The sequence below is a fragment of the Calonectris borealis genome, chromosome Z (genome assembly GCF_964195595.1).
Source record: "Calonectris borealis chromosome Z, bCalBor7.hap1.2, whole genome shotgun sequence".
NCBI lineage: Eukaryota > Metazoa > Chordata > Aves > Procellariiformes > Procellariidae > Calonectris > Calonectris borealis.
Window position 1 is genome coordinate 10,612,688 of NC_134352.1, and position 13,105 is coordinate 10,625,792.

At 41.2% G+C, this 13,105-nt stretch overlaps 1 protein-coding gene across 2 annotated transcripts in view; it reads left to right on the forward strand.

Annotated features, from left to right (window-relative positions):
- The first annotated feature begins 6,100 nt into the window (after positions 1–6,100).
- The window catches only part of PTBP3 (polypyrimidine tract binding protein 3), a 57,293-nt gene continuing 50,288 nt past the window's right edge, over positions 6,101–13,105 (forward strand). The window contains exons 1-2 of one of the 2 annotated variants that reach the window (XM_075137531.1): positions 6,101–6,238; positions 7,957–8,020. The gene's annotated coding sequence lies outside the window, so the exon portion shown is untranslated. The remainder of the gene's footprint in view (positions 6,239–7,956; positions 8,021–13,105) is intronic. The other variant, XM_075137530.1, reaches the window with a different exon arrangement.

Consider the following 13,105-nt stretch of genomic DNA (forward strand, 5'->3'; position numbering starts at 1 on the left):
ATAGAAATTTGTCAAGTTTATCTCTTAGGGGGAAAAAAAAAGCTGCTCTTAAACTGTGGCCACACAGTGATTTCAGTCTGAATTAAACTTAGCATTTTGATAAACACAGCTTTTAGTAGCCTAGCAAAACAATTTCTCCCTTTTCTTCACTGTCAGTAAAATTCTGCTAAGAATCTGCACCCAGTTTCTGCAATGCATCAGGCCCCTTTGTGAAAGAGACAAAATGGTAAATCACAGTATCTAATTGTCACTTTGAGTGGTTCACTCAAATGAATTGTTTTGCTCAGAGGAAGTGTCTTGTTCAGTTTTTCTCCAGAAGCGACCTGCAGAGTCAAAGATGCAATTTGTATTGCTGAGCCATGGTGCAGTGGGCAGCCTAGTGGAGAGGCCGTACCCTACCAGGAGCTGCCAGCCGTATCAGCGTATGGTAAGTCAGATAAGGGCTGGCCCATGGAAGTCCAGACGTCTTCTCTGCCCCACTACTGGAAATCGCTTATCCCCACTTTGGCCAACTGGACTGATCCCAACAAAAAGGTGGAGGAGCAGGTTACTTTTTTTAATCCAGTTTGTGGAATGACCTCACAAATAATTGGGTCAGAAGAGATGAGGAGCTGGCAAGTTGCAGTGAATTGTCAGGTTTAATTAGGACTGTTACTCCTTGAGCTGCAGTTGCTAGTGAAGACCTTCTGTTGTCAAGCGCAAAACTGAATGTCCTAGTAACAACTACCCTGCTAAGAAATCTCTTGGGATTTTTTCCAGGAAACTAAACAAAGAAGTTCCTACTAGAAGCTGTATTCTCTTGTATTCCCAGAAACATAGCACATCTGACTATGTACACATAACATTTTACAAAGAACTGAGAAGTTTTAATAGGAGAATTACATGAAAGACAACAATGTATCAAATTATTCTGAGTAAATAGGAGCTAAATACAATGGAGAACAGGGTATTCTCCCATTAAATAAAAAGCAGTTTAGAAGACCTTTTAGCTGCCAACTACTAATTAATGTAAAAAAAAAAAAATTCTTAAAACCATATGGTTATAAGTTTGTTCCAATGGGTTAGCACTCATACAGCAATTACTTGATATATCTAGATGGCAAAAATAAGAAGCAAATGTAACAAAGATGTCTAAAGTATTGATTTACTATGATGACTGTATAATTTGGAAGATAATAATGAAAGCTGACAATTTGCAGTAATTACGTGTATTGTTTAAAATGACTTAACAGTAGATGTTGCAAAAAAGATGGAAAGTCATATTTTTTACTTGTTAACCTGACAAGAAAAGAGCAAAGGTGGTGCTAAATTGCTTACTGAAAAGATTGAACATATTCTTTCTCAAACAAATTAACTTCCTTGAGTTTCATAATAAGTACAATTTCTGTCTTATGGATGTGTAAACTAAAACACATGGTAGGTAGGTAGGTAGGTAGTCATGCCAGATCAGACCCAGTGAAGAAAAGGGGAGGTCTGGAACTGAGGGTTCTACATCTCCTTTCGGTACTGAATCAGCGTACACAGAACGTTGTATTCCTGGTTACAGCACATGGGAACAATATGACTTGAAGATTACATATTGATTTTGTGGCAAGCATTAAAAACTGACTGAATCAGAAAAGAGAAAATGTTTTCAGTGTTGAGAATCTATAAAAAGTTTTCTTCTGTGATAAACAGATCATCTAAATTCCAAAATGGATTTGTGCAATAAGTTTGACAGAACAAAATTACAAAACAGAAGAGCAGGTCAGGGCTTTTTTCGTAGTGTAAGAAAGCATTAGTAATATGGACAATAGGAATATTGATAAGATCTGAATGAGAAAAATATGGTAGGTGTTAGTTTCTTTAAACCTGATATGAATAACCTCAAAGACAGGTCATTTTCAATAAAATGCTGTCCTGCTGAAAAAGATAAACATAGTTTGTTTAGAATAGATCATGTGGACTGATTGTGTCTGTCTAATCATATTTGTATGCTGAGAAGACTAATTATTGTGCACCCAGGCCCTGATGCTATAATTAGATCTGTGCATACAGACCTCTGTTCTTGCTTGAATTTATATTTAATTAAATTACACCATATACCTCTTTAAAGTAAACAAGACCATCGTTCAGTTTATATGTCCTTACAAAAGAGGCAGCTGAAACACAACCCTCACACCACAGCCCAATCACTCACACCTAGTTTATAGACAGCACAACTCTACCGACTTCCCTAAAGTTGCAAGAAACATGACATGGAGCAGGAAGAATGCAATTTAAAGAAACTGGAAAAGGAGAAAGGGAACAGACACAACGAACCAGGGAAGCAAGCAGAAAAGAAAAGAATGAGTAAAATAAGTGAACTAATAAAAAAACCACTAAAAGCGTCACAGGGAAAGTAGGAATATAATGCCCAAAGCCCAAGTTTGCTTCCTAGAAGTGTTTTCCCTCACATTATCTTTATCTCTATCTCTTTCCTCTCCGCTCCTTCCCTCCCTGAAAGAGAACGTTTAAATTTTTCTTCCTTTCTGTTGTTCCCTGTTTATGTTAACAACCAGCTCACAGGCTCTTCACAAAAGATTTTTTTTTTTCTATCATAACAATCTATCAAAATTTCTATTGGCTTTGTGAATTGCAGTTGGAAATAAATTTAAAAGCATTCTTCAACAGCAGCATGGTCTAGATTATTGGCGAAACACACTTATTTCTATTTTTATAGTGTACAGACCAATTACAGGAGAACCCTAACAGTATTTTTAAATTACATTGTATATTTAACTTGTAACAAGAAACATGTATGCCAAAGGATGAAACTGTAAGGCACCTGACCTCTAAAGAAAAGATCTTTCAAAGAATTAAAAAATTCATAATTTTATATTTATATAAATATATATATAACTACTAACATTAATAATATATATTCTATTGAAAATATTGAATATATTAGGTATATTCTCATATATGTGTATGTATACTCTAATATTAGAATATATGTATTAGCCTATATACTAGAATATACATTATATATATTCATATATATATTCTGGCCTCCTTTTCTCATCATAACTGATTCAAATATCATTGATTTTGAGTCTTGTGTTACGACTAAAATTCATTTTTTCAAATGAATACTCGCCAAAGTACTTCTAATCTTACCTCAGCTGTCAATATGCTGGGTGGGATTTTTTGATCGTCATGATTTGTCTTGCTCCTGCATTTCATGGGGGAATAGAAAAGCAAACTTTTAAACACTCCTTTATTCTTAACAAAATTGATTGTTTTCAAGAACTTGCTCTTGGAAATCAACCGATTAAATCAAACAACATACTCATAACCTCATTTCTTTCGCAAGTGATGATAATCTTTAAACCAAAACCTGGTCTAAGGCGGAAACCATATGAAACCACAACTTTCTCACATTTTCCACTTGAGACTGCTACTGTTCCCAGATAAGAGAATTCAGACTGAGTTTAAACGACATATGAGGTTGTGCTATCAAACCACAAAAACTTGGAGGTACACAGGGGAAATGAAATTTCCCTCTCTCTAAAAGATGCTTTTCTTGCCTCCTGCCCTAACAATCCTAAACTAGAAATGCAGCATACAGACACACTTTTTGACTTGCATTAGGGGACCAACCTGGCTGACAAATTACCTAATTTAAAAAAAAGTATTTTTTTAAGGTCAGGTTAATTCCCCAAACCAGTGTACGGGCTGGCCACACTGGCAGCTGTGATAGCAAAGAGGTATGCTACCATGTTTGGGGGAAAAAAAAGGAGAAAAGGGATGAGAAACGCAGTTGTTGCCGCTATAGACTTCATAACCTTCAGCTAAAAAAGTTTCATTCTATTTTTAGATAACAGGACTCTCAACCTACAGCCTTTGAACAAACCCAGTCCCCCATTTCGGTGTGTTTCTTCCATGAACTCCAAAGCACTCATTTTCCCAGGTGTTCCTTGATGCAGGCAGGGATTGGGCAAAGTACTTGATGACCTTGCTACCTACCAACTTCTCCTCCAGTCATTTTACTTGCTCTCCCTAGAGCAGGACTCAAAAGATGTCCTGTCGCATGCAACGCAAATACCCTCCAGCAGGTCATAGGACACAAATGATAGGTATCATCTGTCAGGAATTGCTTGCAGTTCACTCGCCAGATATATTCTCATTACCTGAAGGGAAAGAGGATTGGGAATTGTAATCATCAAAAGCCTGTGTGCCAGGCTAAGTCTTGCACTGAGTGAACTCCAGGAGATGCAAATATGTAACAAATCCCATTGTTCCATGTAAAGGATGCTGCCATGTACTATGAATATGTTAGGAACTGAATAAATACGAATGCAAGTCTTTTCCCACTTTGTGTCAAAGGATTCATGTTATAAGGGCACCAATCTGCAAACGGCTTGTGAAATAGATATGGATCTGCCCCTCTTCTAATATTATCTTGTCTTCACTACCTTTTAGGTTTACTTTCAGATGATTTTGTGCATCAGTCAAATAAGCTACTGTCACACTCTGCCACACTTAAAATGAAGACATCTCTTGTACATATTAATCCTTCCTGTTCCAGGTAGGGGTTTAGTGGAGAGACCAATGGGGCCTCTCTCTATCCACTGTCCCCCTCTAACCCTCACATGTACATACTTCCCATCATTATCACACTTGTAACTTCCACATCATGTGAAACACTGACATCTCACACAGAATTTTCAACCCATTTGCACTGAAGCTGCCTCTTCACCCATGTTCTTAGATGACTTGTGTCGAGTGATACGAGAAACCTCTATACGTCATATTTCTACAGAGACTCAATATAAAAAGAGCTTTATCCCAAGCACTGTGGCAGGTCTCTATTTCCCACTGAAGTCTATCAGAGTCACAGGACTTCGATAATGCCAAGAATTGTCTTGTGACTCTCACCCACTTCATTGAGGCTACACATTCTTTAATGCCATAGCCCAGAAAAGGAGTTAGTTCAAGGAAGTCCTTAAAGTCCGCGCTACATGGGACATGAACTAGAGGAACACATTTCCTTCCAGTCTCATGACATGCAGGTGCCTCCTCTGGTAGCTGCCTGGTGTCTCCACAGTACATCCCACCCCTCGGGCTCCTACCTCCAGGGAACAGGATGCAGAAGCAACTCATTTGACCCAGCACACAGCCAGCTCAGATACCTTTAAGTTACCAGATAGGGCTGTGCATTACTCAACAGTTTCCCACCCTGCTCCCCAGCCCTCACACTTTTCTAGGCCTCTGCCCACTGTTGACCTGTGGCCCAGTGAATTTACAACCCACATAACCAGCTCTAACATGAATAAGAGTTGACCTCCTTTAAAAAATGCAACAGCCAGCTCTGAAGCTGGAGAACGCGTGCCACACGACAAGGCACGCGCTACCAGTACCCAGCTGGAGCTGGTCCACCCAAAATCCCTCTTGGCCTCCGGCGGCCCCTCAGCCTCCAGCGAACGGCCTGCTCTCCCCCTCTCCCCGAGCTCCCCCACGCCCCTTACGGGGCCAGGACCCAGAGGGCAAAATGGCACTCGAGGGACGGTGGGTGCCGAGCCCTCCCTGAGGCACCGCCCCACCACGGCAGGGGGGCGAGGCCGGCGGACATGGCCGCTGCGCCCCTCACCGCGCCGGCCTCCGCACCGCGCATGCGCCGGGGGGTGGGAGGAGGCGAGGGGACACGGCCGCCAGGGCGCGGGGGCGCACCACCCGAGCGGGGGGACGAGGAAAGCCAGGCCGGGCGCGTGCCCGCCGCCGCGCAGGCGCGATCGCCGGCTCCGTCCGCCGGGCGCCACCCGTCAGTGCGCCTGCGCCACGGCTCGCGGAGGGGAGGGGCGGGGGCGGAGGGGGCCGGGGGCAGCGGCCCCGCCCGCGGCCGCTCCCTGTCATCCGCGCTCTGCGCCGGCCTCCCCGCCCCCGGCCCCGGCCCCGGCCCCGGCCGGCCCGCCGCTCCCCCCAGCTGGGCCATGGATGGGTTAGTACCTGCCGCCGCTGCCCTGCCCCCGGGGCCGGGGCCGCACTGAGGGGCGGGCGGTGGCCGCTGGCCGCTGGCGGCGGGGGCCGGCGGTCCCCTGAGGGCTTCACCTGGCGCCGCCTGGGGCGGGGCGGGGCGCGGTCTCGGGGGGCGGGGGACCGGCGCGGCCCGGCCCGGCTCCTTCCTCCTCGGAGCAGCCGGCTGCCGCGCCGGGGGTGGGGAGAGGGGGCCGAGGGAGGTACCCCCCGCCCCCGGCGGAGGGAGCGGAGCGAGGGAAAGGTGGATGTCGGGGAGGGGCCGGGTTTCGGAGGGGCCGGGCTCGGGGTGGGGATATTGCCGCGGGCTGCTCCGCCAGGTACTTGTGGAAGGAGGAAACCAGCAGCCGCCGCCGGCCTGGAGCTGAGGGACTGGGCGCTTTCGCGGGGAACTTTGTGGTATCCGAGGCGTGCGGGTTGCTCTTCGTTTTGCTTTCTTTTTCTTGGTTTTTTTTTTTGTGTGTTTTTTTTTTTCTTAATTTTTTTTTTCCCAGCGGGGTTGGGGGCGCGTTTTTTACACGCCGGTGCTCGCGGCTGACGTTTCTCCGGCAGCGGCGGCAGTCGTCCAGCGCTGAAGTGGAAGCGGAGCGCGGGCGCCGGGCGGGGATGCGCCGGGCGCTGCTCCTCGGGGATGGGGCTGCCCTCCCGTAACGCCGCGGCGCTCCGGGCTGGGGGTGGCATTCGCCTCTCGGATGCTACTTGTCGGCGGGTTTTTAATCTTATTATAGAGTTACCGCTTTTAACGTGTAATAAAGCTTTTTGGCGCGCTGCTTTCTTAACGGTGAGTGAGGGTCGCGACGAGTTTCGGAGACTGCAGTCTCATGTGGTAACTTAAGTTTTGTACCTCAAGTCCGGCGGGTGGTTGTCTGTAGCAGAAAAAACGTGGGGGTGCTGCTGTCTGCCATGTCGCTGGTGCCTGATAGAAGTGCATATGTGGAAGTGAACTGATTGACATCTATTCTGCAAGGTTAATCAATAATGAGAGTGATTATTCCTGTAGTCCTAAATGCATTTTTATAGACCGCACTGAAGGCCGTAAGTACACGGTATGCTGTTAGAGTGACAAAGTTTATACAGTATGGGGTCCTCAGAAGACAAAATTGTTTCTAGCAAGTTTGAAGTAGTGTGCTCCCATTGCTGGGGTAGTGTGATGTACACTGACTTACAGTCATATGCCTTGATAAAGTTTCTTGAAACTAAGTAATAAAACCCAGTTCATGATGTGTACTGCCAACTTCCCTCACTACTTTTTAAGTGCACTTTTTTAAGTGCAAATGTGACTGCTGGTATTTTTTCCTTTGCCTATTGGTATTTCAAAATCCAAAGCCTGGGAAGTTTGACTGTCCCAGGAAACTAACTCTGCCTAATGTCAGTAAAGTAAGGCATTTTATTGTTTCTTTTATTTTTTTCATCATAACAGTAAGCATACATGAAAATGGAAATGATCACTAAAGACAGTGCAAAGACATAAATATTATTAACTTAAAGTGCATCCTGTCCCTCAGTGTCTTGTAAAATCTTAGCTGTTCTTGAAATCTAGGAATTCTGAAACAGAAGTTAGGATGACTTTTTTTTTTTTTTTCCTTTCTGGTGACTCAAAGCAGTGCAGCCCAAACTTTTCTGACATCTTTTAACACTGTTACAGTGGAAGCCTTGATAGGGAGGCAAGTTGACAAGAACAGTCTTGCATAAATGATGATTAATCAAAAAGCAAATAGTGTTAGGAAGTATCTTTTTGGAGAACTTAATTCAAAAATGTAATGAGTAATTTTGCTGTGGTCAGCGTTTTTTCACATTTGCTTTGAAACTACTTTCTGGAAAATTTCAAAAGAAAATTAAGAAAGTTCTCTCTGGAGTGAGAATCTTCTCTTTTTTTAATCTGTCAAATGTGTTTATGAGGAACATGTAATTATATTTTTCTTTTAATCCATTTGAGAATACAATTTTTTTTTTTTCTCTTAGGTTGTGGAATTGCTACCTAAGCTACGTGTATGGTTCCTGTGGTCTCCCTATTCTCTTTCAACTTGTACGATGAGTTTCTTTTGCAAACTGTTTTTTAATTTTCATAAAGGTTTTGTTATTTCAGTTGAGAAAGGCAGGAAAAAGGGGCATGCGTCAGTTCGTCTACTGCCCTGAAATACTAATAACTTAAGGTTGACATTAATTCTGTTTTGAGCAAAAATAGTATAAGCAAAATGTATGTAGTTCTTAAACCGTAAAAATCTAACATCACAAAGTAGAACCTTCCTAATAAATGTGCTTGTCAGAGAGTAAGGCAAAGACTAAGGGCAAATTAAAGGTGAATCAATTAAATGTTTTTTAAGAAATTTTCCTAAGTAGAGCTTTTTAGGTGTTTCAGTGATGATACAAGTGGTTGATGATAACTGCAAGTTTGAGTATGCTCTCAGTTGTTAGATATTGCCTGTGACACTTCAGGAAGGCCTGTTTTTTGGGGGTGGTTTGGGGGTGTTCTTTTTTTGTTAGAAGATGCTAAGTACTGTCTGAGAATTGGACTTGATTGGAGGATCTCCAAACTGTTAGTTGAAAATGCAAGCTGTTAAGACCGTGATTGGTTAGAATTGCCCTAGCATGGAGAATTTAAAGTAAAACAAGTTAAAACTTTTCATAAACCAGCTTGTGACTTTTTTTTTTGGTTAAACGGTCTTCAAAATAGGAAGAGTAAAAGAAGTGAAGTTACACTTCATTGGCACTAATATGGAAATTAAGTACAGGGATTAATTTATTTCTATGGGATACTGAGGCTAATTTAGATCCAAAACTTATATTTAGTGAGGGTAAGAATACATAAAGGTAAACACAGACCATTTTTATTTGGATCAGGAAGATTCTCTAGAAAGCTGTAAATATTTCACTGTTTTGTGGCAAAGAAATTGGCTCTTTATTTAAGATTATTGCATTTGGAGGAAAATGTGACTCAAGTTAAACTGATTAAATTAAAAGAAATTAGTAATGGTATGAACTATAATTTTTTGTTGACTATCGAAGGCAGCCCAGATATGCATATAGATGTATGTTTTTCTTTAACTGAGATTAGTGACTTTCTTGTGGGTTAGTAAGAGGAAAAAATCAGGAACAACAGTAAACACAGCAGCTGAATTTATATTTGCAAGTTAAATTCAGCCACTCCAGTACCAGATTAAATCTTTGGATTTAACAAGGCTTCTGAATTCTGCAAGATGATGTTCAAGCTCTTAAAGAGATGTCAACCACTTGCACATTATTATGCTTAAGTTCCTGGCTTACAAGTCTTTTTTGGATTTATATTCTACTTAGAGTAGAATTACATAGCTTACATTTTCCTGCAGGTAGTTCCTCCATCAGCATCTGTTTCTAACTCACTTTGAGTTATGTGCTTGTGAAAAATATCTAATGTAGGCCTGGTATGAATGAAATTACCTCTCCTTATGAGCTTGCTGTTCACTGAACAAACTTGTTTACTGTTAGTATCTGATACAATCAGAAATAGGAATCATCTGACAGAACCAGAATCATGAAAATAGCAAAATATAAATCAATTTCATAGTTTCCTTACCAGTTGTCAAATGACTACTTATTTGATTTGGTCTATAGTCAAGAAAATTAACCTGCTTAGGTGGTGGAGAGACCAGCAGTTAAGTATGCTGGGTCCTACCAGGGGGTATTTATTGAGTTTTCTGCTGAACTAATCCTGTGCTAGCTGAAACACTTCTGGAGGTATTAACTGATAAGCCCAAATGTGTTTAGGTCAACTTTCTTTTAAAGGATTTCCTGCTTAAACATAATATTGTGTCAAAACGTGAGGATGGGAGTTAGTTATGTATTAAAAGTATGCCTAGAGCCGCCTGTTTCAAGGTACAGTTCTTAATTCTTTTCTTTTGCACTCATTAACTGTTGCATGGAATTGCACTCTTACTTTTAGTTTTTCTGCTTTTGATCATTCTATATCATTTATACTTTTCATTTTGTGCTGTATAATCTTTATGGAAGACTACATTTGAGAGACCTTTTTTCCCCTCATTTCAGCATGTGAAAATAAGCCTATCTTTTCAGGTATGTGGATGTGACTTTTACATTGGAGTAAGAGGCAGCTTTTTTGACACTGTGTTGCAGAGTGGGTAGGTGAAAAGGAAAAAGTATTTTGACTGTTCCTGTGTATACCACTCTTCCTGGCTCTTGCTGTTTCCTTGTTAGCTGAAGTTGTTCAAACTCAGGGCTGTTGCCAAAAGTGCAGCACTATCCTCCGCAGCACATTTCTGCACCTCCCTCGTGGTGTGGCAATTGTTGCGTGTGAACCACATAGTAAATTATTCTGGTACCATGCTGCCTTGCAGTTGTTAGTCACTCCAGGGGGAGCTGTGAAAACACAAGGGTGGGGAATGACATGACTGCCTCTGCTCACTGTAGCCTTAGGTCAGCTTAACTGACCAGGAAACCGCACCCTAAATTTCCTGTGAAAGCCAATGGAATGAATGCTCATATGATTCAATAATCTAACCATCATCTTTGCAATTAACTTTCTTAATCACACTGTACTACAAGTAATTTAACTTCCTGCCATTCTTATTCATTAAAAGACATGGTGTACTATAGTGGCATTTAAAGTCAAGGAGAAGACAGATCATTCTTTCTCAATAGTGAATACCAGAAGCAAAGGAATCAAAATAATGTTTGCATACTTACACTCTGTGCAAGTGTGCGTACTTCACAGAAGTGCACAAGTGTATGGTGGGGTTCAGTACTCCCTACTAGGATCTTACCATTTCAACAAAACCTTACTATCTCTTGGGAGGTGGATGGCATTAGTCATGGGAATAAGGATGATCCAAAACCAGTTCGGGTACAGGCAGAAATCAAATCTTATGTCTTCTGGTTTGGGATCAGACCTTGTGGAGAAATCAGGGACTGGTAACCCTTTTTCTTGTCTTTAGGTGGCATGGTAGCTACATGAGCAGTGGCACATGAGAAGGATGTGAAATAACTCCCATTTGTAATAAAAAGCAGGCCACTGCAGATCTGTTACCTTGCAGTGATTTGGTTAAGAGTATTGCTCCCACTTCTGATTCTTGCTTACTAGGTAATTCCTAGACTGCAATACTTTGGAAAAGGCCATAAACGTTTTTAAAGGGAACACACATTTATGCACTTGTCCAGAGTGACAACATACTGCAAGGGCTGCATTTGAGCGTGTAAACTACAGTTCAACCCTTTATGAGATACTGACTCCCGTATCTTAAAGGTCTTTTCCAACCTAAATGATTCTGTGATTCTATATGCCTTCAGCCTTTTAACCATAACATTTTCTAGGCTAGGAACACTTACAATATTGTTTGGCAGTCAGCATGAAATGCATGTTGCCACAGTGACCCCAAAGACCACTGCAAATTAAATGAATATAGCATCTGAGTATTTTACTGACTTGTAATATTGCCAGGTGACTTAGTTTAATTCCCAAATTACACATAATCCCTCTTGGTTTTGTTAGGCCTTGTTTTCCTACCTAGCTTTGCTCGGCTTGATTATGATTTTCATTCTGGTTCCATTTCTGTGGGTTTTTTGGTTGTTCATTTTCTCATTTTACTACCGACTATAGTACATTCATTTTCTTACTCTTTTTTTCTTTCTCAGTTCACCTGTTTCTATTTTCTAGTCTCTGATTTCTCTTCCTTGCTCCACGTATACAGACAAACTATTTGTTCTGATCTTGTGTTGCCAGGAAAATTACCTTCCCCCTTGTTTCAGTTACTGGTCCTTTTCCAAAACACAGTCAGTTTGAAATCCATAATGATTTTTTGTAGTTACTCAGTGCATGGTGTAAGACCTTGGATGTGGTGGAAGCTGTAGTGCAAAACTTATTTTATGTGGAGGAAACTTCTTGAACCCAAAAGTAGGTGATCTGTTCATTTTTCATGTAGCTTCTGTCAGCACTGGCAAACTTGTGTCTGTGTAATGAAACTTGTTAGAGATATAGAAAAGCTTGTTCTCCTTGTAAAACTGGTCAGTTTCAGAAGATGAGTACAAACTGCAGACATCCACAGTCTCTGGAGCTGTTTGGGTTTTTTAATTTATAAATTGTTTTTTTTTTCCTTTGGTCTTTCTCCTCCAGGCAACCAAGTATTTATAGGGATGGGGTACCAAAGTGTGAGTGAAGGTATGGGTGGCAAAACTACATATATTGTCCAGTCTTATAGGTCAACTTAATGCACGAGCTAAAGTAGTGCTTAAAGGAAATGAGTCAATGAGGTTAAAGGTCAATGAGTATAGGCATCTCTTCCTGATAAACAAAATAAATTGGTGTTCTATCTATGCAGTTCTAGATTTTTTTTTCCCAGATTAAAAGCAGCTATCTGTTGCTTCAGAAACTGAGTTGTCTTAATTGTCATGTGTACAAAAGTGTTACGGAAGTCTGTCACTGAAGAAGACTCTGTTTATATATAATTTCCTTTTATTCTGTACAACCTTGCTTTATCCACTAATGCATGATTTTCAATTTATTGAAATAGAGCTTTTGTATGTACAATGGCTTTGTTTTCTAAAATAGAAAAAAAGTATAGCAGTAAAATTAAGTGCCTTAAGAATGTAAAAGTAACTTGAAAATAACTCTTCATTGCTAAGTCTTATCTGCAGGATCCCCTAACATACTTTCTGTAGGGAGATTTGTTTGCTTATGGCACTGCTAATGGCAATTTTTGTCTTATACACAGATACTTGAGACTTATTTTACATGATGGTATTTTATATACATACACACTAATGGGACTTCTGTGTAAATGCAAAGATCATTCACTCTGTGCTGTGTTCCCCTATTGCCTCTGCTTTTTGTTGCTTGTTTTTGCTGTGTAATGGTTGCTCTCCGTAGGGCTGAGAACTGGACAGTGATAACATAAATACTGTCTTTGATGTAGAATCATCAAGGAACAAGATTATGATTCATTGGGAATTTTTTATTTTTGTGAACTTTATTTTTGAGCAATAGGGTTCATCTGTTTTGTGCACAAAATCGCCATTTTTAGTGCACGCTTGTGACAAGTGTAGCCTCGGGTGTTGTGAACAATGTTCTCTTTGAGGAGCTTGTTATCATGGTACTAGTTGCTGTTTCAGTGTGTACCTTAAA